This window comes from Scyliorhinus canicula, chromosome 4, assembly GCF_902713615.1.
Source record: "Scyliorhinus canicula chromosome 4, sScyCan1.1, whole genome shotgun sequence".
Classification (NCBI taxonomy): Eukaryota; Metazoa; Chordata; class Chondrichthyes; order Carcharhiniformes; family Scyliorhinidae; genus Scyliorhinus; species Scyliorhinus canicula.
In genome coordinates this window covers 119,819,381-119,842,485 of record NC_052149.1, presented here as the reverse complement: position 1 = coordinate 119,842,485, position 23,105 = coordinate 119,819,381, and the positions used below count along the sequence as shown (strand labels likewise).

At 41.8% G+C, this 23,105-nt stretch overlaps 1 protein-coding gene across 8 annotated transcripts in view; it reads right to left on the bottom strand.

The window, feature by feature from the left end:
- The window catches only part of fam20b (FAM20B glycosaminoglycan xylosylkinase), a 197,704-nt gene that overhangs the window by 154,213 nt on the left and 20,386 nt on the right, over nt 1–23,105 (bottom strand). For 3 of the 8 annotated variants that reach the window (XM_038795126.1, XM_038795123.1, XM_038795125.1), the window contains exon 3: nt 5,405–5,458. The exons of the other annotated variants lie outside the window; for them this stretch is intronic. The gene's annotated coding sequence lies outside the window, so the exon portion shown is untranslated. The remainder of the gene's footprint in view (nt 1–5,404; nt 5,459–23,105) is intronic. 8 annotated transcript variants of the gene reach the window in all.

The window sequence follows — 23,105 nt, the reverse complement described above, 5'->3', positions numbered from 1 at the left end:
AATAAAATAATGAACTACCAACACTAATGAACTATTATAGAGCTACTGCAAAATATGTCTATCCTCCAACACAACATACTCCCAATTCTCCAGCCACAGGGTCGCATGGTGGGTTTACACTGTCACCTAGTGGGTTTACACTGCCAGCTAGTGGTCGGAGGTCGTCCATAACATTATGTACAGAATTGCTTAATACATATCACCACATGTGGTACCTCATCAAATGTCTTTTGGAAATCGAAGTACACTACATACACTTGTTCCCCTTTATCCATTCTGCATATTACACCCTCAAACAACTCTAATTGATTTGTCAAACATTAATTTGAACATGCCCTGTGTGTACCGAAACACGCGCCAGAATGTGGTGACTAGGCGATTTTCACAGTAACGTCACTGCAGTGTTAATGTAAGCCTACTTGCCCTGACAATAAGGATTATTATTATTAGACATACAACAGGTATGAAATTTAAACTGTGCCCACCAGCTGTAAATCAGGTTAAGTATGGTAAAAACCTTCAGGAACCAAGAAAAAGGAAATCCATCTCACCTGCACAAAGGAATAGGTATCATAAATCCCATGAATAAGTTTTTATCAAATCAGCTGGAACACAAATCTCATCAGCAATCATCAATAACTAACTGCCCCTGTGTTTCTTAAAATATTAATTTGTTTACTTGTTTTTGTTGGAGGAGTAAGGGAACACTTCTTCTTTAGAGACAAAATCTCTATAACCTCCAGCAACCCGACTCACCTCATTAATATCCAGGAAAAAATCCTCTTGGCTATCTGAGTCATATTCACCATTCTAGCAGGTTTTGAGGGACCACTTTGCAACTGTACTATTGCTACTGTTTTATCACCCGTTTTCTTTACTGGCACAGTCTTTTCCAAAGACCCCTTAGGCATCCCTATTACTACCATTGATTTAACTTTCAGCTTCCAACAATTTCCAACAAGATATAATATTTCTCAACTCTATCCTTAGTGAATTTAGGCACCAGGTGAAGATAGTTTGCTCGAGGCAAGCTCGGAGTGGGATTAAACTCCAACTCAACCTGGAAGCCGTTTTACTTATTCAACCTGTGAAGAGCTATCAGGCAACACGGCGGCACAGTGATTAGAACTTCGGCCTCACACCCCCAGGGACCCGGGTTTGATTCACGATTGGCAATTTACATAGAAATCCCACAGGGCAGGACGAGGCCATTCGGCCCATAGATCTGTACCGACTCTCCGGAAGAGCACTCAACCTTAGCATATTTTCCCGTCCTATTCCCATAACACTGCGCACTGATAATGGCCAATCCACCTAACCAGCACGTCTTTGGACAGTACAGGCAATTTGTCATGGCCAGTCCATCTAGCCTGCACAACGTTGAACTGTGGGAGGAAACCGGAGCACCCGAAGGAAACCTATGTAGACACTGGGAGAACCTACTCATTTCACACAGTTTCCCAAGGCCAGAATTGAACCCTGGTCTCTGGTCTCAGCAATGCTAACCACTGTGCCACCTGTCTATATGTCGAGTGCTCTTTCGGAGGGGTCGGTGCAGGCTTGACGGGCCAAATGGCCTCCTTCTGCACTGTAGGGATTCTATGGATTCTTTTTTTAAAAATTTAGAATATCCAATTTTTTTTTCCAATTAAGGACTTATTTAGCTTGGCCAATTCACCTACCCTGTACATCTTTGGGTTGTGAGGGTGAGACCCACACAGACACGGGAAAAATGTGCAAACTCCACATGGACAATGACCTGGGGACAGGATCGAACCCGGATCCTTGGCGCCGTGAGGCAGCAGTGATAACCACTGTGCCAGCGTGCCGCCCCAGGATTCTATGGATCCTAACAGGACTCCAGGTCAAATTGCTCCAAAACTGCTCCCATCCTGGTTGCTCAATCTCTTCTCCCGAGACTGTGTCCCATTGGGTTTACGAGGCTGCACTCCGGCATGAAATCTCTGGCACTATCCAAGCTCTCTAGCTAACAGATCACCACTGATCATAAGCTTTTCGTAACCCCAACTTCCAGTAGTCTTTCAAAGGGTTGGTGCAAACTCGATGGACCGAATGGCCTCTTTCTGTACTGTAGGGATTCTATGATTCTATACATGGAGCATAGACCCCTTCAGCTTCATTAAACTGACAACTACTCACCATGGGCATGCCCCGGCTACCAGCTTCTGATGTGACACTTCTTCAGCTTCACTGAGCTGACACTACTCCCAGACTTCTTTGAGCCCAAGGCCCCAGTAGCATGAAGCTATAAACATCTCCTGGCCTTTTACCTAGCGCCCAGGAAAAGAGCTAACAACAGCACTTCAGCTACATAACGCCAACCCTCCTCTTCTGCACGCAACTGTTTATGATGGCATATTTTTTTCCAACGCCCAGAATCCTGGTCAATTGCAAAACTTTGGCACCACCTGCCCAGGTCTTGTGGTCAGATCTTTGTGAAATCTCTGAACAGCTGACAAAGGAAACCCAGGAACGGAGCATGCACGGTTTGTCTCCCTGCCGCACTCTGTGCTTGAGCCCCAAAACACACACGCAGAAAATCCAGCACTACAGATTCCCCCTCACAGTCTTCAAATTGGTTTTGCGTTTCCTATATTGCATCAGAGACGACACTTGAAAAACTACTTTATTGGGGCACTGTGAAAAGTGCTACATAAATGCAAGTCTCTCTTTTGTTCTTCTCTCAGTTATGTAAACTTTTATTTATTGACCTTTCCATCGTGTTCAGCAATACATTTCAAAGTATTTTGGCATGAACAGGTTGGGGAAGAAAAAATGAGGAGGGCATTTGACAAGAAAGGATTATATGGGGTTTCTGAAACAGGAAAGGAATTCCCAAATATGTAATGCAACTTTCAAAGGACAACTATGAACAAATCATCACCAGTGGCAAACGGTGGGAGCAGAGAACAAAGCGTGACCTGATGTCAGAAGAGTCAATGATGCTCTTCATGGGGAAGGGCGATGGAACAAAAAAGGAATAATGAACAGCATAAAATCAATTTTCCAGACTATATGCAATGAAAAAGGATCAGAAAGATTTATTGTAGTTAATTTTGTGATAAGGACATAGGGCACAGTGGTTTGAATAAACTATAAATCATGAATGATTTAAATAGGGAAAGGAGTAAGGAATGCATTGGAGCAACTGAGCCTCATAGTGGTCATACACACTGAATAGAGTTGTAGTAGAGCTGGGGAAGTTGCAAGTTAAAATAATGACTGCCAAAATGCTTCCGATAAGGTTATAAAAAGCTCAGATCTGAGCAGTACACCAAGGTTTACTAGAATAGAACCATAGAATCCCTACAAGGCAGAAGGAGGCTGTTCGGCCCATCACGTCTGCACCAACCCTTTGAAAGCGCACTCCACCCAAGCCCACTTCCCCACCCTATTCCTATAATGCTTTAACCTAACCTAAACATTCCTGGACACAAATTTAGCATAGCCAATTCATCTAACCTGCACACCTGTTAGGGGCTGGTTTAGCTCACCAGGCTAAATCGCTGGCTTTTAAAGCAGACCAAGCAGGCCAGCAGCAGGTTCGATTCCCGTACCAGCCTCCCCGGACAGGCGCCGGAATGTGGCGACTAGGGCCTTTTCACAGTAACTTCATTGAAGCCTACTCGTGACAATAAGCGATTTTCATTTCATTTTCATTTCATCTTTGAACCCCCACCCTGCCCCACATGCCAGCACCCATGCCAGCCGCAATGACCGAGTGCCCTGGCCACTGATGCCATCATCTACCCAACTCCTGGGCTGCATGTGTCGGACCAATGTCGTGTTTTGTGTTTGCTGCCCCACCCCCCAACCCCCACCACCAGGAGAAGGCTGAGCAGCACGAACACCAGCCCTCTGCCCAAAACTCGGGACACCCCAGAGCACGGGTTGGAGGAGGACACCGACTTTCCGTCACTGCTATCTCCAACACCCTCCAGCATCCCAGAGACTATCACCTCGGTTGGGCACATTAGTGAAGAGGCTTCTGGGACACTATCTGGTGCACACCACACATCGCATCTGGTACAGCAGGTGGAGGTAGCGGCAGCCGAGGGGCCGGACGGCAGGCCAGCCCCAGGAACCAACTGCCGCCCAGACGGGTTTCAGGCTTCTGGAACATCCAGTCCCAGTCACAGCACAATTGGTGAATCGCGGAGGCCCCGGAGCATAGGATGTCAGGCCCGCTAATGATATGCCTACTGTACTTTCACCCCGTGCAGCGAGCGATGCATTTACGCCATTTTGGGGTGCTGGAGCATCCCAATTTGCCGTCAAACCGGCACCTACCCCGATTTTGACGTTGGAAGCAATTGTCCGCCCAATCGCGTTTCACGATTTCGGCAAGCGGAGAATCGTACCTAATGTTTCTAACCCAGGGGTGGGCAAACTTTTCCGTGCAAGGGCCACATTCAGAAATTCACAATTTTAAAGGGCCGCATAGTATATTAAGTAAAATAATTACTTCACCCGGTTATGATTCTGGGCGCCTCATATAGAACATAGAACAGTACAGCGCAGAACAGGCCCTTCGGCCCTCGACGTTGTGCCGAGCAATGATCACCCTACTCAAGTCAATGTATCCACACTGTACCAGTAAGTAACCCAACAGCCCCCCCATTAACCTTAAAAAAATAATAAAAAATTTAAAAATTTTTTTTTTTAATGACTTGGTGGGCCGCATAAAGACCTTTGGCGGGCCGCAGTTTGCCCACCCCTGTTCTAACCAAACATTTGCTACTTAACATGGATCCTACTCCCAACTTCAAACCTAATTCAGCTCATTTTCCACTCAAAACGCTGATACAGTACTGCAACTAGTACTACAATTAGTACTGGCCTTTAGAACTGCAATCCCACCTAATTTAATTGCTCATCAATTGTGTTTAATTAAATGCAAGTCTAGGGCATTAACTAGGGTTATACACGAGAACATATAAAGAGACACTGAAATTGTGGGCAGTTAAGTTAGACAGTCTCTGCTTGTCAGGTTTCTCTTTGCAAATAAATAAGATAGAGATGGGGGACATCCATAGGGACATCCTTCACCAACTGGTTTACTGGACTGTCACAACCAATCCTCCATTAACTGCTATATTCAAAACTCTATGGCATAATTCTTATCAACTCCATCCTTGCCAATTTAGTGTTTCCCAATCGTCCACAAAATTTAATTTAGTGTCCTTGGCTTTAAATCCACCCTTTCTCGGTGACCATTTTGAGTCCCATACCATTCTCCAAAACAGCATTCCTCTGAATCCTACCTCGAGCATTCTTTACCACCATTGTGGCCATACCTTTAGCTGGCCAGGCACCAATTTCTGAAATACAGTCCCTAAAACCTCACCCACTCACACTGTTCCTACAAGATTCTGAAACTCACGTCTTTGGCCAAGGTTTTGTTTACTCCTCCAAACTAAAGAAAAAGCACTGTAGCCTGCAAGGAAAGAAAATGTGTATTAACACCAGACAAGCTGATCTAAGAGCATAGGAGCACAAATAGACTATTCAGTCCCTCAAGCATGTTTCACATGCAAATAAATGACGTGATCTCCAGTTTATTTCCATTTATCCACTGTTATTGCATAATCCTTTATCGACAAAAGTCTATTAATCTTTTTTTCAAACCACTGCACCACCTTGCCACCCTCTTGTTTTAGATTTGTATTATACGACTGCATAATTGCTTACAGTGTGGATAAACCTTTGGATCCAGGATATTTAGATAAACTGCTTACAGTAATCATCAGCACTACTACACCCAAGTGACTATCTACAACAAATAGATGTTTCGTAAGAGCATACATCAAATCTTTTGGAACTTCCTCAACTCACGGAAGATGCTGTACTAATCCAAGTTATTTTTTTAACCGTCTCTATTTTCCAGCTTTACAATTAATTTGTACATATAATGAATATTGCATGTCAGCAAAAATAAGATAAAGAATTCTTCAGATTGCTTCAAATTAAGAGACACCATATCAAGATGATCCAGATAGGCAGAATCCTGAAGGGAAGTTATTATTTTCACAAGTATTGACCAAAAAAGATCAATCCTTGTTATATTGATAGCAAGTTAGGCTCATTGAAATGCTTGATTTTAATTTCAGAGGTAGAGCAATGCTAAATCTTGTATCATATCAAAACTCAAAATTCAAGCAAGTAAGTTAGACATAGTTTTCCCTTAATGAATCTATGCTAGCTTGTCTAAGTGGCTGCTGATGTTTGCCCAACTACAGTTTCCACAAGTTTCCCTACTACTGAAGTCAAACAAACTGGTTTGGGATTTGCACTCTTTTTGAACAAGGTTGTAACATTCACAATTCTCCAGCCCTCTGGCACCATCCCTGTGCCTAAGGAAGAATGGGAGATTATCACCAGTGCCTCTGCAATTTCCAGTCTCACCTCCCTCAGTACCCTTGGATGCATCGCATCTTATCCCTTTTTTTATAAAGATAGCCTAACACCTCCTCCTTCCCAAATGTAAATTCTTCTCGTGTACCTGTGACCTCTTCTCTCACATCAGCCTGGGTAGCATCCTCTTTCTTTGTAAAGACAGATGCAAAAAAAAAAATCTACTGAATACCTCTGCTACTTTTCCTGCCTCCACGTGAAAGACTTATTTTTGTCCCTAATTGGCCATACTCATTCTTTTACCATCCTTTAATTATTTATGTTTACACAATAGCCAGTCCCTAAATGCTCTCCCACTGTTATTCAATCCACTTGGACAAACTCATTCCCAGAACCAGGACTAACAGTACCCTGCCCTCCCATTGGACTGGAAAAATACTGCTGCAGAAAATTATCACGAGCACATTCCAGGAACCCATGCCTCTTTGCACTATCTCTATCACATTCTATATTTTGATACTTGAAGTCCTCCATAATAAATACTCCATAATTCTTGCACCTCTAATTGCTTTGCAAATTTGTTTTTCTATGTCCCTTCCACGAGCTGGAGGTCTATATACTACGCCAATCAATGGTATTTCAACTACCCCCACTTCGGTCTCGATTCCCATGAAAGAAAACACCCTCTCAACATCTACTCTGTCAATCCCCCTCAGGATCTTACATGTTTCAAGTTTAGGTGGATATAATATATATTTGGGGGGAAAAAAAACAAGGAGTGGCAGTGTAAATTCAATGTGAAAATAATGAAAGGCGAGAATGAACAGACACACCAGACATTCAAATGCTTAATTCCCAAAAAATTCCGAGGGCAAGTAGATAAGATTCATTAAAAAATGGCCAGCAGCATTTCATGTTTTATCAAGAAGGGCACAGAGGACAAAATTAATCAAGTAATGATAAATTTAAACAAAACCATAATTAGAGTACAGAACGCAGTTTTGGGTGCAACTCAGGATTCCAATTAAATTGACAATACAACAGATAATTCCAGTTTTTAAAGATTACGACATGCATCTAACAAATGTAAATTCCAGATATTTCCAGTTATCCAAAAAGCTAACTTACATTAATGCACAAATCACCAACATGGATTGGTTATTTCGTAGCAACAATTTTATTTAGCTCTGAAGTGCAAACCGCAAACTTTAAATTACTCTGAAATCCCCTGTGACAGATACAATGCTGTGAACCTGAACCTGGGGCAAAACCCTGATGTCAGCAATTAAGCTGCTTGTACTGCAAGATTTATTATGTTTTCTTAAAAACACAGCCATTTTTTCAAGTATTGTTTTATTTTATAGTGCCATTATTTAAGCAAATTACTCCACAGAAGAACTACTGTAGAGAAATATATTTGGTTCTGAATGCTCAATGAAGGTTATAAATTTTATAAGTTATCATTGGTCATGTAATTCAAATAATTTCTGGATGCCACCTGAACCCAGAGATCGAAATTACAATGTTAATATTTCCAACCACATACGGATCTTCACAATGACAGTGCTAAGGAATCAGAGAACACAAATATCACCTCCAAGCAGAGTGCAGCCAAAACCAAGTCTGGAATTAAAATTGACTTGATACGTTTGATTAACATTACAAGCTGTAAGCATGAAGGTCAAGAAAATTGCACATGTAATCTTAGGAACTTGTTGTTGCCCTCAATATATTTCAATCATTTTAACAATTTTTACAGCTTTATTTTGTTACACTTCAAAGGCATTTTCTCCATCAGATCACATCACAATTGTGTGGTGTGCCATATCTTCAGGTAGGAAGACAGGGCTTTTGGAGGATTGGCAGTTCAGTATTCATATTCAGCCCAGGTCAAAAGATTTATTAGAGTGAGCAGGATATCCTATTGTCAACAAGTAAAATTCCAGAGAAATTCAAAGTTGCTGGGTTGAGAGTTGAGCCAAGCCCGAAAGTGGTAGTCTTCAGGGTATCAGACAGCCAGAACTATTCATGGGTAGTGGGGGAGACGCCCTTGCCACTGCCTCCCTAATCGCCCACCGAAGAATCCTGCTCGGCTGGTGATCAGCAGCACCACCCAAAGCTGCAGACTGGCTCATCAACCTGTCTGAATTTCTCCAACTGGAGTAAATCAAATTCACCATCAAGGGGTTGGGAGAGGGCTTCCACAAGTCGTGGAAATCATTCATCAATTTGTTCCAGGGTCTGTTTGTAGCCTGCACACGAGTCGGGGGAGAGGCAGACAAGCCATAGTTAGCAAAGGGGAGGAGCAGAGTTGGGGGGGGAATCCACAAGAAAGCCACAGGTAGCAAAGGAGACAGAGGCAAGGAGATAAACCCAAGGGTAAAAAGAGAATTGGAGGGCATAGAAACAAACAATCAAGCACGAGCCAGGGCCAACAGCAGGCAACGCAGCGGACGCTGGCTGGCCACACAAAATACACAGCCACCAAAAAAAGCAAGCAACTGTAAATATGTGCAGCGAATCTAGTTTGTTCACACTTAGGCGAACATGTTTAACTTTCTTCTTATTTCCCAGTAATATTATAGTGAAAATGTCCTTGCTTTTCCTGCAACCTGTATCTCTTTTGGTTCTTTTCTGTACAAAGCAGTACTGCATCCTGATTGCTTTCTGTAAAACACTACTCACGGGAAAGACACCCATAACTTTACGCTCAAGCTAGAGATATGTAAATAGAAAACTAATTGTCAAATATAAAATGTGAAAATCCAATAAAAACATTTCTTAAAACAAGTAAAGTTCCAGAGAAATGAACAGTCAACAATTATTGCTTTAAATTTTTTATTAAACTTCAATTTAAGAGGCGGCACGGTGGTGCAGTGGTTAGCACTGCTGCCTCACGGCGCCAAGAACCCGGGTTCGATCCCGGACCCGGGTTACTGTCCGTGTGGAGTTTGCACATTCTCCCCATGTCTGCGTGGGTCTCACCCCCACAACCCAAAAGATGTGCAGGGTAAGTTTCTAGGCCATGGTAAAATTGCCCCTCAATTGGAATTTTTTTTTTTTTTTAATTTAAAAACACTTCAATTTAGCACACTGCTCAGAAATATCACAAGGTGCTTCACATGTAATGAATTACCCTGAAGTGCAGTGACATGCAGGTGAGCGAGGAACTCATTTTGCACAGAGAATAATACAGTACTGTAAACAATGATATGATGAATCTGTATTTGATTAAAGGTTGAATCATCGAATAGTACAGCACAGAGAAGGCCATTTAGTCCAAAGAGTCAGTTTGTCATTTAAGAAACCTATTGCCTTCACAGTGCTGCAGAATCATGAACATCCAACCGCAGGAGGCAGAGGGATATTAGTTGGTTAACAGCACCTGCATTCCTGTGTTGACAAAGTGACTCACCTTTTGATCTTCCATCTCTGCAGAGAAGTGACCAGCCTCCAAGCATCTCACTCCCACCCAAATGGCACAGCTGAGATCAAGTTAAAGACATTCTGAATCCAGTCACTTTCTCAAAATGCAAAATGGTTTGGGACCTGGTGAATATTAACTAAATTTCTTGGGGGCAAGTGTATATTTCATATAAAAACAACTTGGAATACAATATTTCTATTCACATGCCACCGTCCTCCAAGGACATTTGGCTAATTTGCATTACAAAGTTGATCTTACTTCATTTGGGTCAAAGCTAATGAACTTCTACTTCAGCATTCTAAAAATGAGGCAGTATAAGCCTTCATAGGCAATGCTCCATTCAATGCATTAAACAAAAACTCTCAAAAAAAGTGATGCTGCAAAAACACAGCAGGCCCAAAATTAGCTCAAAGAAAAGTTAGTTTCTGGAAAAGCCAGACTGGGAAGCACCAAATATTACCCCTCTATTTAAAAGGGGATGGGGGGGGGGCAGAAAACAGAAAATTATAAGCCAGTGAGTTGGCAGAAACCAGAGTATACATAAATGGGTCTTTGTCTGATTGGAAGGCTGTGACGAGTTGAGTCCCAAAGGGGTCTGTGCTGAAGCCTCAACTTTTCACAATTTACATCAATTACTTAGATGAAGGGATCAAGGCATGGTAGCTAAATTTGCAGATGACATTAAGATGGTAGGAAAGTATGATGTGAAGACATAAGGCATTTGCAGATGGATATAGATAGGTTGAGTGAGTAGGCAAAAATCTTGCAGATGGAGTATAATGTGGGAAAGTTTGAAGTTCACTTTCGCATAAATAAATTTGAATAAAAAAGCAGAGTATTAAATGGAGAACGATGCCCGTTTAACTGCTGCTACATGTAAATAAATGTAGCAGGTCTTCACCTCACGAACAAAAACACACACCTTTCATTTTTTGCCCTTTTGGCCTTAATTTATAGTAGTTAAACCTTAGGGGTTTTCACAGTAACTTCATTGAAGCCTACTTGTAACAATAAGCAATTTTCATTTCATTTAATTTCATTATAAAAGGTAAATGGAGAACGACTGCAGAATTCGGAGGTGCAGACATGTTTAGGTATTCTCGTGCATGAGTCACAAATTGTTAGTATGCAGGTGCAGCATGTAATCAAGGCTAATGGAATACTGTCCTCTATTACAGGAATAATTGAACATAAATGTAAGGATGTTTTGCTTCAGTTGTACAAGGCATCGGTGATACTAACTCAAATACTGCGTGTAGTTTTGGCCTCCTTATTTAAGGAAGGATGTAAATGGTGATTCAAAGGAAGTTTACTAGATTGAAACCTAGAATGAGCGGGTTGTCTTAAGAGGATAGGTTGGAGAGGCTGGGCTTGTTTCCATGGGAGTTTAGAAGAGTGAGGGGTGCCTTGATTGAAGTATACAAGATCCTGAATGGTATTGACAAGGTGTATGTTGAGAGGATATTTCCTCTTGTGGCCCAGAACTAGGAGGCACTCTTTAAAATTAGGCGTTACCCTTTTAGGACAGATGAACAGATTTTTTTTTTCCTCTCAGTGCTGGGCAATTTTAGATCTCTCTGCCTCAGAAGGCAGTGGAAGTGGAGTCACTGAAAATTTCTAAGGTGGAGGTAGATAGATTCTTGCTAGACAAGTCAATCAAAGGTTATCGGGTTAGATGGGGAATATGGAACTCAACACTGTCAGGTCAGCTATTATCTTACTGAATGGCAGAACAAGCTGTAGGGGCTGAAAGACCACCTCAGCTCATAGTTTGCATGTTCATATGTTTCAATCCTCACTCAGAGTACCATTCCCCAGTTCCCAACTCCCTGGCAACAGTCCGAGATTAAGCCAACCTGTTCACAACCTTAATATCACATTCAACCCCAGGATGAGCTTCCAACCTAATTTTTGTGCCATCACTAAAACTACCTCTTTCCAACTCTGCAGTATCCCCTGACTGTGTCAATGTCTGAATTCAACTGCTGCGGAAATGCCTTTGTTACTATTAGACTCAATTATTCCAACACACACTTGGCTGGTTTCACACATTTGACCCTCCGTAAACTTGATGTTATCAAAAACTCTGCTGCCTAGGGCTTAACTTGTAGTTCCCCGATCACCCCCGTCTCCCAGTCGGGCAAGGTCTTGATTTTTAAATTCTTGTCCATCTTTTCAAATCCTCCCATGGCTTCACCCCAACCATCCCTGTAATCTCCTCCAATTCCACAATTCTCCGAGATCTCTGCATTCATCTAATTCTGGCCTCTTGAGTATCTCCCATTTTAATTGCTCCACCATGGTTTGCAATGCCTTTAGTTGCATAGGCCCCAAGCGCTATGAGAGTATGGCTCAAGTTAGAATCAGAGCTTGATGGGAAATGGAATGAGAGTTCGGTCAAGTTAAAATCAGAGCTTGATGGGAAATGGAATGTCAAGTTTGTGCAATATGTGTACGTGCCTTGTGAAATGAATTGCTCCTGTGAGAAGGCGTTATCATGGCCTTGGCTGTCTGGGAGAGCCTGTGAACTATCCGTGGGAGTCTGTAACTGTCTGTGAGAACCTCACGCCTCAGGTCTTTGATAAAGAATTGCTATGCTATGAAACTAATGAACCAACTGTATGACTAATGATTGAAAGAAATAATTATATGAAGGAGGGGTTTGATGAGCTAACTGTATGACTAATGATTGAAAAAAATAATTATATGAAGGAGGGGTTTGAGGGTTTTGTAACAATATATAGTTAACTGTAACTAAGAAAAAATTGCCTTCACTTGCTGTAACTCTGAAGTTACACTTGTGTAGCCCCGCGGTAAATAAAAGGTTCTTTGAAGTTATCTGGTGTTCAACTGATGATTACCTCCGGACTGAAAATTTAGAATTATCATATGGTGGCCCGTACGGGGATCTCTGGTGCGTCGACAGAAGCAGACGGTGTAAGCGGCAGATTGTCTCCGGACGCGTAGGGGAAATAGGGCCCCCAAATGTGAGTATTTTTATCACTTTGGTTTTTCCCCTTCGCTGTCCCGGTCGCGAGCCTGTCCTACTGCCTGCTGCTGGAGACATCCCTACGAGATTCAGGTCAGTCCGGCGAACCCCAGAAATTCAAAGAGTTGGGTTAGAGTTCCTGAGGTTCAAGTCCTCTAAAGAGCTGGGTTAGAGACCCTGAGGTTAAATTCCTCAAAAGAGCTGGGTTAGAGTCCCTGAGGTTAAATTCCTCAAAAGAGCTGGGTTAGAGTCCCTGAGGTTAAAATCCTCTAAAGAACAAGGGTTGGAGCCCCTAAGAAATAGTTAAAAGAGGTAAAGAGATATTGATGCCAACATGATCCTTGTTATTACCTAAAACCTTTGAGAAAAAAGGTTCCCGTTAACTTTGTAAGGCGGGTGACATAGAATCTTTACGGTGTCACCTTCGAGCTGTTAATTGGCTTGTACGGAGCGCGATTACTCCATGATTTAAATTATAATCCCCTGCAGATGCGGATAACTCTGCTTAACAACACATAAACAGGGCAAAACTGTGCAGACCCTGGCATAAAAAACCACACACGTAATCTCCTTAATCAATTGAAAAACAGGGCAGGATAACCCTGTAATATATTCAAAATTGGATTAGTGATCTAGGATCACTATTAAATTGTAATCGGAAGGACCATCTGGCATCACACAAAGGGTACAATGGGTAATACTTTAGATACAACTTTTGAAAATGGCAGCGCACTGCAAACGCTGTGTGAACAATATCCGGAGCACTCTGAGCAGTTGAGACAATTATGGGGGGTATTGCACAAAAATTTAGGAGAAGGGAAATGGCCACTGGGGGGAACTAATGCATTAAAATTGGGTATAGAATTGACGGAGGCAGGGATAGTTAAAACAGCCAAGGTCTTGGAAAAAGGAATGAGCGTATGGGAAAATAACCAAGTCATTAAGCTATCCGCCTTGAATCTGCATATTAATCCATGTGAGGACATAGACATAGAACAGTACAGCACAGAACAGGCCCTTCGGCCCTCGATGTTGTGCCGAGCAATGATCACCCTACTTAAACCCACGTAACCCATATACCCGTAACCCCGTATACCCGTAACCCAACAATCCCCCCATTAACCTTACACTACGGGCAATTTAGCGTGGCCAATCCACCTAACCCGCACATCTTTGGACTGTGGGAGGAAACCGGAGAACCCGGAGGAAACCCACGCACACACGGGGAGGACGTGCAGACTCCACACAGACAGTGACCCAGCCGGGAATCGAACCTGGGACCCTGGAGCTGTGAAGCATTGATGCTAACCACCATGCTACCGTGTTGCCCCTTAAGCTTAAGTGGGATAAGGTGCTATCAGGGACTGCGGAGTTCCCAGATCTTGTCTCCCAGAATTCTGACATAATAAACTGCTTTTTTTTACTGATACTCAGGCATTAGTGTGAATATTTTCACCCCTAACATTTGGTGTAAGTCTGGAAGGATGTTGCTGAGCCGGACGCCGCTCGAGCCGGTGGGCAAGGCGAGTAGTCAAACCTTTGACCGCCAAAAATTAGAGTCACTCGGCAAGGCGGACGGACGGTGAGGTAACATCCAACGAATCTGGTATCAAGGCCAAATGAGTAAAAGAGTCAGTTTAAAATTTCTTTTTTTTTGGTTTTTGAAGAGCAAAATACTCTGGGACAAAAAAAATGATCAAAGATGTGTGTGATCTCTGTGGAACAGAGAAAAATGGTGAGATACACAGAAGTGAGATGAGACAAATAAAGCAGTAATCATCTTAGTTCACCAGTTAAAAGAACAAATGACTGAAATTAAGCCTTCACACCATTTGGAAAACAGGCTGGTTTAAAGGAATTGTGCTCTGACTCCTTTAAGCATAGCAATAAAGTGAGTAAAGATAGCGGCAGTACAGATTGTGCAAACTGGTAAAGACATCACAAAACTGCCAACAATTACGGCTAAGGACTGTCCTGAAATGTCTCAAGGAGAGGAGAAAGAAATAGGCTCAGAAAGGGGCCTGAAATGTTCAATTAGATTTTGTTCAGGAATATCTGAGGATGACAAATCCCCCTCCCAAAACGAAAAATGGGGAGTAAAGTCAATACAAGATTACGGTTAGGAACTTAACAATGGATATTGTCGAGAATAACTTCAGATCGTTTCAAGCCATCCAGATAAATTTGGCAGTAATTTACTTCATTTGAAATAAAAGAAAAATAAACATCCAGTAATGTCTCTTTCCAAAAACCGGTTAAATAACGAACATTGAAAATTGAATTCAGTTTAAAGAACAAGAAATTTGAGTAGCATTGGAGGAAAGGATAGATAATGTCTGAGGTCACGTAGCGGATGGAGATGGCATCATGCCAAGTTCTCCACCACTTTCGATTCTGTACAAAAATTTAACCATTTCAGCAAGCAGGTCATCTGCACAAAGAAATATACGTCTCTAAGAATAGCTAATGCCTCTAAAATTAATCAGTGGAAATTGACTTAAATGGAATAACACAGATAAAGTTTTCGAAGGAAAATGAAAAATTTTGTTCAGTATTTTAATTGAGCTATTGTGAAAATTCTGTCTCTTTACTCTGATATTTGTGACCTGTGAGAATGTGTATGCTTGGTCTGTGAATGTTAATATCTCTCTGCTACGATTTATCTTCTGAGAAAGTAACCTTGGGTTTATATTCTGGAATTTTAGAATAGGCTCCAGAAGGATTTTTTACTTAACTGTAGAAGCCAGGTATTTCTAAGGCAGCTAATATAGGGGAAAGAAATAGCTGTTTAAGTGTAAAAATTAATTCCCAGTTTTAAAATGAAAGAAAACACATATTTTGCAATTTTCATTGTCAGAATTTTAAAAGGAACACAGAAGTCTGATAAGACAGGCACTTCTCATTACATTTCTCCATGGACAGGGGCTGAATCCATGGCAACGAGGCGGTAGGAGTTAAGGTTCTACGGTTCTCACGCCGTTCGAGATTAGGGTGAATTAAATCCCATGATTTAGACAAGCCGAAACATTTTAGACTTGTTGCCTTGTTTTTAATAAATGGACAGTTAGAACATCGAATCAAATATATATATATTTGATTCCAACATTCTCAAAACAACAATTTTATAAAAGCAGCATAATTTACTTTACTAGATTGAAATAGACGGTTTGAATTATTATTTCAAAGTCATGTCCAGCATGACATGACGAGATAGCATGAGGTCTCCATTGTTACAGTAGTCAGGTCAGCATTAGACCAGTTTTTGCTGGCTTTGATAAAGCACAATATCGCATTCTTTAACATACACAAAAAAGGCAGCCAGGCAACAATTAGAAGTAATGTTACATATTGAAGATGGACAGCTTGCCGTCAAATCAAATGTGTTTGAGTCTAACCCAAACCAATTAGGATTATATTGGGGTGTGATCAGATCGCTTGGGACAGATATGAAATAGCATACCATGGACAATTTTGCCGCCATTTTAGAGAGAGAGAGTTAGAGAAAGAGAGACAGAGGAAGGGACTGATAGAGACAGCGAAAGTTGAGAGAGCGAAAGAGTTCCAAAGACAGACAGAGTTACGTAGAGAGGGAGGGAGAGAGATAGACAGAGAGAGAGAGAGAAAGAGTTTTAGGCATCTATACTTTGTTCTGAACTATTCACTGTCTCTCTGTATTCATATTTCATTTTCAGACTTTGACTTCAGACTTTGACTTTTAAAAGTTATGTTTCGAGCGGTTTGTCTAAGAAGATAATCCCTGTGATTATTTGAAAGCTTCAAATTGTCTACGCAGTGCCTTTTAAATGATTTTCAAGTTGTAATCAATAGAAGACAGATAAAACAATTCTTATTTGCACCTGACAAGTTTTAACTTGAATTTCTACTGAGTTCCAGTGGTCGCAGGAGCAGCTGGTAACCTTGAATTGATGGTTTCAAAATCTCTCAACTGACACAGTCTAAAATCCTTCACTAACTTATTGTGGTGTGTCGTCTGACATGGTGATGTAAAGATTATAGTTTGAGTACAGTTAACAATTTTTTCTTTTCAAAGGCTATCATTGACATTTCCAGGGTAATTTTGATATACAAGGAATTTTAATCAGGGTGCAAAATCACGTATGTAAGAATAAGAAAATATTAGTTTTATGGTGTTCAGTAGAAGTTAGGATAGTTGAAATACATATGACAAGTTGCAATGCATATGACGTATGATCAAGCACCGCGGTGTTTCATTAGTTCAGGGTTAAAACTTCCCTGACACAAATACTTTGTAATCATCAGTAGGGTAAAACTAACCTGTCTCACAACGCAGATGTTTTAATTATGAGATTGCAGAATTAAGTATAAAGAACAGATGGGTAAATTAAATATGTCCATGATCATGTTTCTAATTTAAACAAAAGTACGGTGCTGACAACATGATGTCTGGGAAAGAACCACGATACAGCGCAAAATTGGTTCAATCAGAGATTCAATAACATATTGTGTTTGATATTTTAAAATAATTGTTTAAAATTAGCTTGGAAATTAAAACTCCAGACAATGTGTGAAGCTGTTTTTTTAAAAAAAGGAAAATCACACAACTCGAATTGAAGCAAATCTATATTCCACAAGACACAGCGTTCTCAGACATCTGATAACAGGAACTTGGCAGCAATCCAACACTCCCATGCTGGGTTTGCCTGTCCACACTCTGAGCTCTGGCCTTGCAATTCTGATAAAGTAATGAAAAGTCAAAACAGCTGAAGACGTATTTTTAATTGGAACTTACAAATCTCAAGTTTTGAATTTTCAGATATATTCGGACTAGTTAACCCACTCTGTCCCATGCAGAATGGATCTTTGGTGTTAGAACATATAGTGCAGAACTTTACAAGTAACTATAGGTGCCACAATATTTGCAGAAGCTTCAGGAATTTGAGACAGTTGAGTTATTATAAACTGGCTAATTAACCAGGCAAATGCACGTCAAGGTCGGGTTCAAATGCAACATAACTAGGAAAATGGATATGAAAGGTTTGGAATATATATATGGACAACTAACCCCTGCATAACACAGGTGTTCGGCCCATACAGGAAAAGTTTCATACGCCAACATCTAACACCTGGTGACGACGAGGACACTTTTCCTTTAAATTTTTAGGTTAAACATTCAGGAAAGGCTGGCATGACAGCAGCACCTGTGGAGACTCTTGAGATCTCAGAACCACTACAAGCACTTCAAGGCGCTTGAACATCATTGACTTCACAACGTACACAGGATACATGTAGCTATATGAACTATGGGGCTTTACATAATTTTATTGATGGGATATGCATCCCAGCAGTCAGAGACTGAACCAAGGATATAGCTTATTTTAATGCTTGACTACAGCTACATTCGGGGAAAGACATCGGATGCGTATACAACTGGTGTCTGCTTCTCGCGCGTTCCGGTATTGTTCATAATATGAATTAAATATGTACAGTGTTTTAAGTAAGGCTGTTATGAAGCAGGCTGCCAATGACACGGGTGCCTCTAGACTTTGAGGGCATGACGACCTACACAGGGTTAGAAGAGGTATATTCAATAATGTAGTGACTTGATTTAAGACAGAAACTTCTATGGTAAATTCACTAGACATGCAAAGGTTGAATGCGAAGGTAGAACTTAGATATTAATGACACAAAATGGCTGAACAAGCCACATTCCCTGTAAACTGTCTTATGAGACCCAAGCGTGGGTATGTACAGGCAGTATCCGCTAAAACAACAAGCTATTCCCAGCCTGGGCTCTCATTCAGTCACGGCCTTACTAGGCCAGCTCCAAACTCAGCATCTCACCATGGCTCGACAGAACAAGTATGAGATTTATCTCTTGAACAATCCAAAGCTCCAATTCCACCATTGCACCACTATTAATCCTGCAAATTTTCTCGCCAATCCACCCCTTGAGCAAGAACACCCTGAACACGATTGCATGTCACTTATAAAGGAAGATTCATCTGTCAGGGATGCCCCTCTTAACGATCCAGACCTGACCATGTTCACAGATGGAAGTGCTTCCATTGGTGAAAGGGGGGAGCGGTTATCAGGATATGCGATAGTAAATCAGGACGGGAAAACCTTGGAGGCAGCAGCGTTTGAAACCCCGTTCTCAGCCCAACAAGCTGAGTTATTTGCCCTAATTCGTGCCTGTATCCTCGGAAGGGATTTAAGGGTGACTACTTATACAGACTCTAGATATGCCTTTGAAGTCACGCATGACTTTGGCCATGTATAAGGAAAAAATAGAGAATTTTTGACATCCGCCGGCAAACAAATTTCACAAGGCATTAGTTTCTCACTTGCTACAGGCCCTGATGCTGCCCAAACAAATCGCGGTTATAAAATGCACTGCCCATACATCGGGTAAAAATCCCAACAGATATTGGAAATAGACAGGCAGACCACCAAGCCAAAGAAGCCTCCCAATGTAAGGAGATGGTGGTGCCAAGAATTATGAGTCAGACTAAAAGCTCACCAAGCCAGTCTCCCTCAGAAAAGCCAAAGCCAACTATTACCAACATCATTAAGTTGCAGGACGCTCCTAAAAGTATGAAAGAGTTGTGGGAAGAATTAGGGTGTCATTATGATCACGTAACTAAGTTGTGGGTCACCCCGGCAGGACAAACTTGTATGACCGACGCCTTGGCAGCCTGGGTCACTGAATGTGTTCACTTTGCAACTCATTGTGGTGCACGAGCTACGGGTGATATATATTGCTGAAGACTTGGTGGCATCCAAGACTGCAGGAAATAGCACAAAACATTAGCAGTCGTTGCCTGGTATGTCAACGATATAACCCTGGAAAAGCAATACCCTGTGGAATGGGTAAAACCCCGTTACCGGAAGGTCCCTTTGAGACACTCCAGATGGATTACATTGAGTTGGAAAGATGCCAATGATATAAACATGTATTGGTTATTGTTGATGTATTTAGTAAGTGGATAGAAGCTTACCCCACTGTGGATAACAAAGTTTCCACAGTAGTAAAAGTTTTGATGCGAGAAATTGTTCCTAGATTTGTGATTCCTCATTGATTAAGCTCTGATAATGGACCTCATTTTGTGGGGCAGATCAATAAGGAATTTTGTACTCAGCTGGGAATAAAACAACAATTACATTGCGCGTACCGACCCCAAGCAGCGAGAATGGTAGAAAGAGCTAATCAGACATTAAAAACGAAACTGGCAAAACTACAGGCAGAGACCAGAGACTGGAGCCAGTTTGCTCAAATGATTGCCTATTGCCCTCTTCCAGATACGTGCAACCCCAGCCGGAAAGACACGACTGAGTCCCGCCGAAATTCTATACGGCAGACCCTTTCGAACTCCCTGGGATCAAGAAAACCCCAAGGACGTCCGATTCCACCACATTACCACTGAAATGGCCAACTATGCGATAACCTTAACTAAGGTGTTGAAAGGCCTCCATTCACGGATGCAAGCTGCTTATGAGGAAATACCTCCCTTCTGTCACTGTTAATCCGGGAGAGTGTGTCCTGATTCGTAATTGGATTAGGAAATGACTGGGGAAAAATGCCTGGACCCACATCCATCATTGTAAGGCCTTGAAGTAAAATGAAAAGTAACCCTTTTTGGTTCCAAGCCCTAGGTTACAGTTCCATCCAGCCTGTGGGATGAAGTACCTACTTATCACCGTAGTCTTGCTGGGACTCTTGGAGACAAATGGGGAGGCCAAGCAAAGAACCTGTGGAGGCAGCGGAAAACGAGTCCATCACCTGTGCCGGGAGGACACTTTGCGACCCTGAGGAAGGAGGATCCTGGAATGTGACCCCGGTGGACGGATGTTCGGCCTACGTGCGACGACCGCACCAAACCCTGCTCCCTTGATGGAAGAACTGAAGGAAGATTGCCCTGCCATCGGATTGGATGTAGTTGGGACTATAATTGCAAAAACAGGCATAAAATTGTACCGCTAGGACAAAAGTATAAGGAGGAGATGTGTTAGTGAAGAACAACCCTTATAGGCAGGAAAGTGAAAGGGATCAAACATCAACCCTTCAAAGGACAAGGCGTAACGTTAACGAAAGGCAGAAACGGGAATTACATGTAAACACGTATCTGGGCGGATCATGTGAAATGAATTGCTCCTGTGAGAAGGCGTTATCGTGGCCTTGGCTGTCTGGGAGAGCCTGTGAACTATCCGTGGGAGTCTGCAACTGTCTGTGAAACCTCACTCCTCAGGACTTTGACAAAGAATTGCTATGCTATGAAACTAATGAACCAACTGTATGACTAATGATTGAAAGAAATAATTATATGAAGGAGGGGTTTGATGAGCTAACTGTATGACTAATGATTGAAAGAAATAATTATATGAAGGAGGGGTTTTGTAATAATATATAGTTAACTGTAACTAAGAAAAAATTGCCTTCACTTGCTGTAACTCTGAAGTTACACTTGTGTAGCCCCGCGGTAAATAAAAGGTTCTTTGAAGTTATCTGGTGTTCAACTGATGATTACCTCCGGACTGAAAATTTAGAATTATCACCTACAACTCCATGCCTGTCTACCTCACTTTCTTCCTTTAAGGCGCTCCTTAAAATCTCCCATTTTGACCAATCTTTTGGTCATCTGATGAAATATCTCTGTACGTGTTCAATGTTATATGTATTTTATATGTTCCTGTAAAGCACCTGGGGAGGCACTACAGAAATATGTTGTTACACTTTCAATAACTATAAAGTGAAATACTATGCTATGGCATGAAAAATAAGAATCTATATGGGGTAGAGGAGCAAAGCAATCTTGGAGTACAACATAAAGAAATCACTGTTAATTTCTATCACTACTTTCAAAGCCACAAAAATGAAAACCAGCATTTGTTTTTTTAAAATCTCAGTTTAGAATTGAAGTTAAGCTAAAATTTATACAGAATCTTGGTCAGACCAACCTGGAATGCTGCATACAATTCTGCTTATCATATTATGAAAAAGATAGTGACACAGAAGGGGGTGCTGAGAAGAGTTACAAGGATGATAACAGAAGTCTGGGGATATATCTATCAGGAGAGGATGAACAGGCTGGGTCTCCTCTTGCAAAGACAAGGCTGAGAGTGAATATCTTCGAAATCATGAAAGATTTTGATAGACAAGAGATAGAATGTTTCCACTTGTGGGGAGGAGCAAACGAGAAGCCATCAACAAGCATCAGAAATTGGCCCCTTTAAACATCAAACATGCACTGCCACACAAAATAAATGAAGGGAGCCGCACATTTAAGTAAACTGCTTGCAGACTCCAAAAAAATTATCAGAAACATCAATCGTCAATATAAGTTAGTCCCAGAAAATCTAATAGGAAATTCAGAAAAAAAACCTCTTTACCCAGAGAGTGCTGAGAATGTGGAATTTAGTTTCACAGTGACTGGTTGAAGCTTTTAAAAGGATGCTGCATAAGCATATGAGGGAGAAGAGAATGAAGGTGCATGCTAAGAAATAGATGAGCAAAGATGGAAGAAGTCTCAGTGGAGCATTAATGCTGCATGGGCTGGTTGAGCTAAATGGCCTGCTCCTGTGCTTTACACATATAATCCTACTTAGTAGATTTTCACACTCATGATAGAGAAATATGAGGTAACACATTTTGAGGGTAAAAATAAGAAAAATTGAAACTAAACAATGAAACTTAAAAAGTTGAAGGAGAGAGAGATTGAAGGATAAAACCGGAAAAGGCTGAGGCATCAGGCAGCATATGTGGAGGGAGATTCAGATTTGGTGGATGGGATTTGACCCGTCATGAACGGGAGCGGCCCGCCATTGGTCAGCAGCGGGATCTTCTGGTCCCGCCATTGTCAGCCAGGTTTCCTGTTGAATGCGTCCGCACCGGCGTAAACAGCCCGAATGTTCCGGCCAACCTTTCAGCTCGATGGCCTTTCATCAGAACCATGATGGAATACTGGACGTTTAAAGGGCATTTATCATCTCCACCCACGAGACAAGGTCCAGATCCTGACGGTAATGGTACCCAAACCAGAGGGGAAGAAACAATATAAAAGGTTTGAGCCGCCCTGGGAGACGATGAACAGCTACGAGAGGCCGGATGGATCATGATCAAGCGTTGGCTACAGGTTTTCAGCCCATCAACAACAGACGGGGAAAAGATCGCATCTTGCCAGCAAAAAAGGACGGAGGAAGTGTTAGAGTATGACGAGTGGTTCCGATCTGTCTGGTTGGAACACGCGGGATTGAATGAAGAGAGACGCCAGACATATGGACGAGAGCATTTTTTGGACCCATGAAAGCTTCCTTGGCCGCTGGATTAAAACCAGA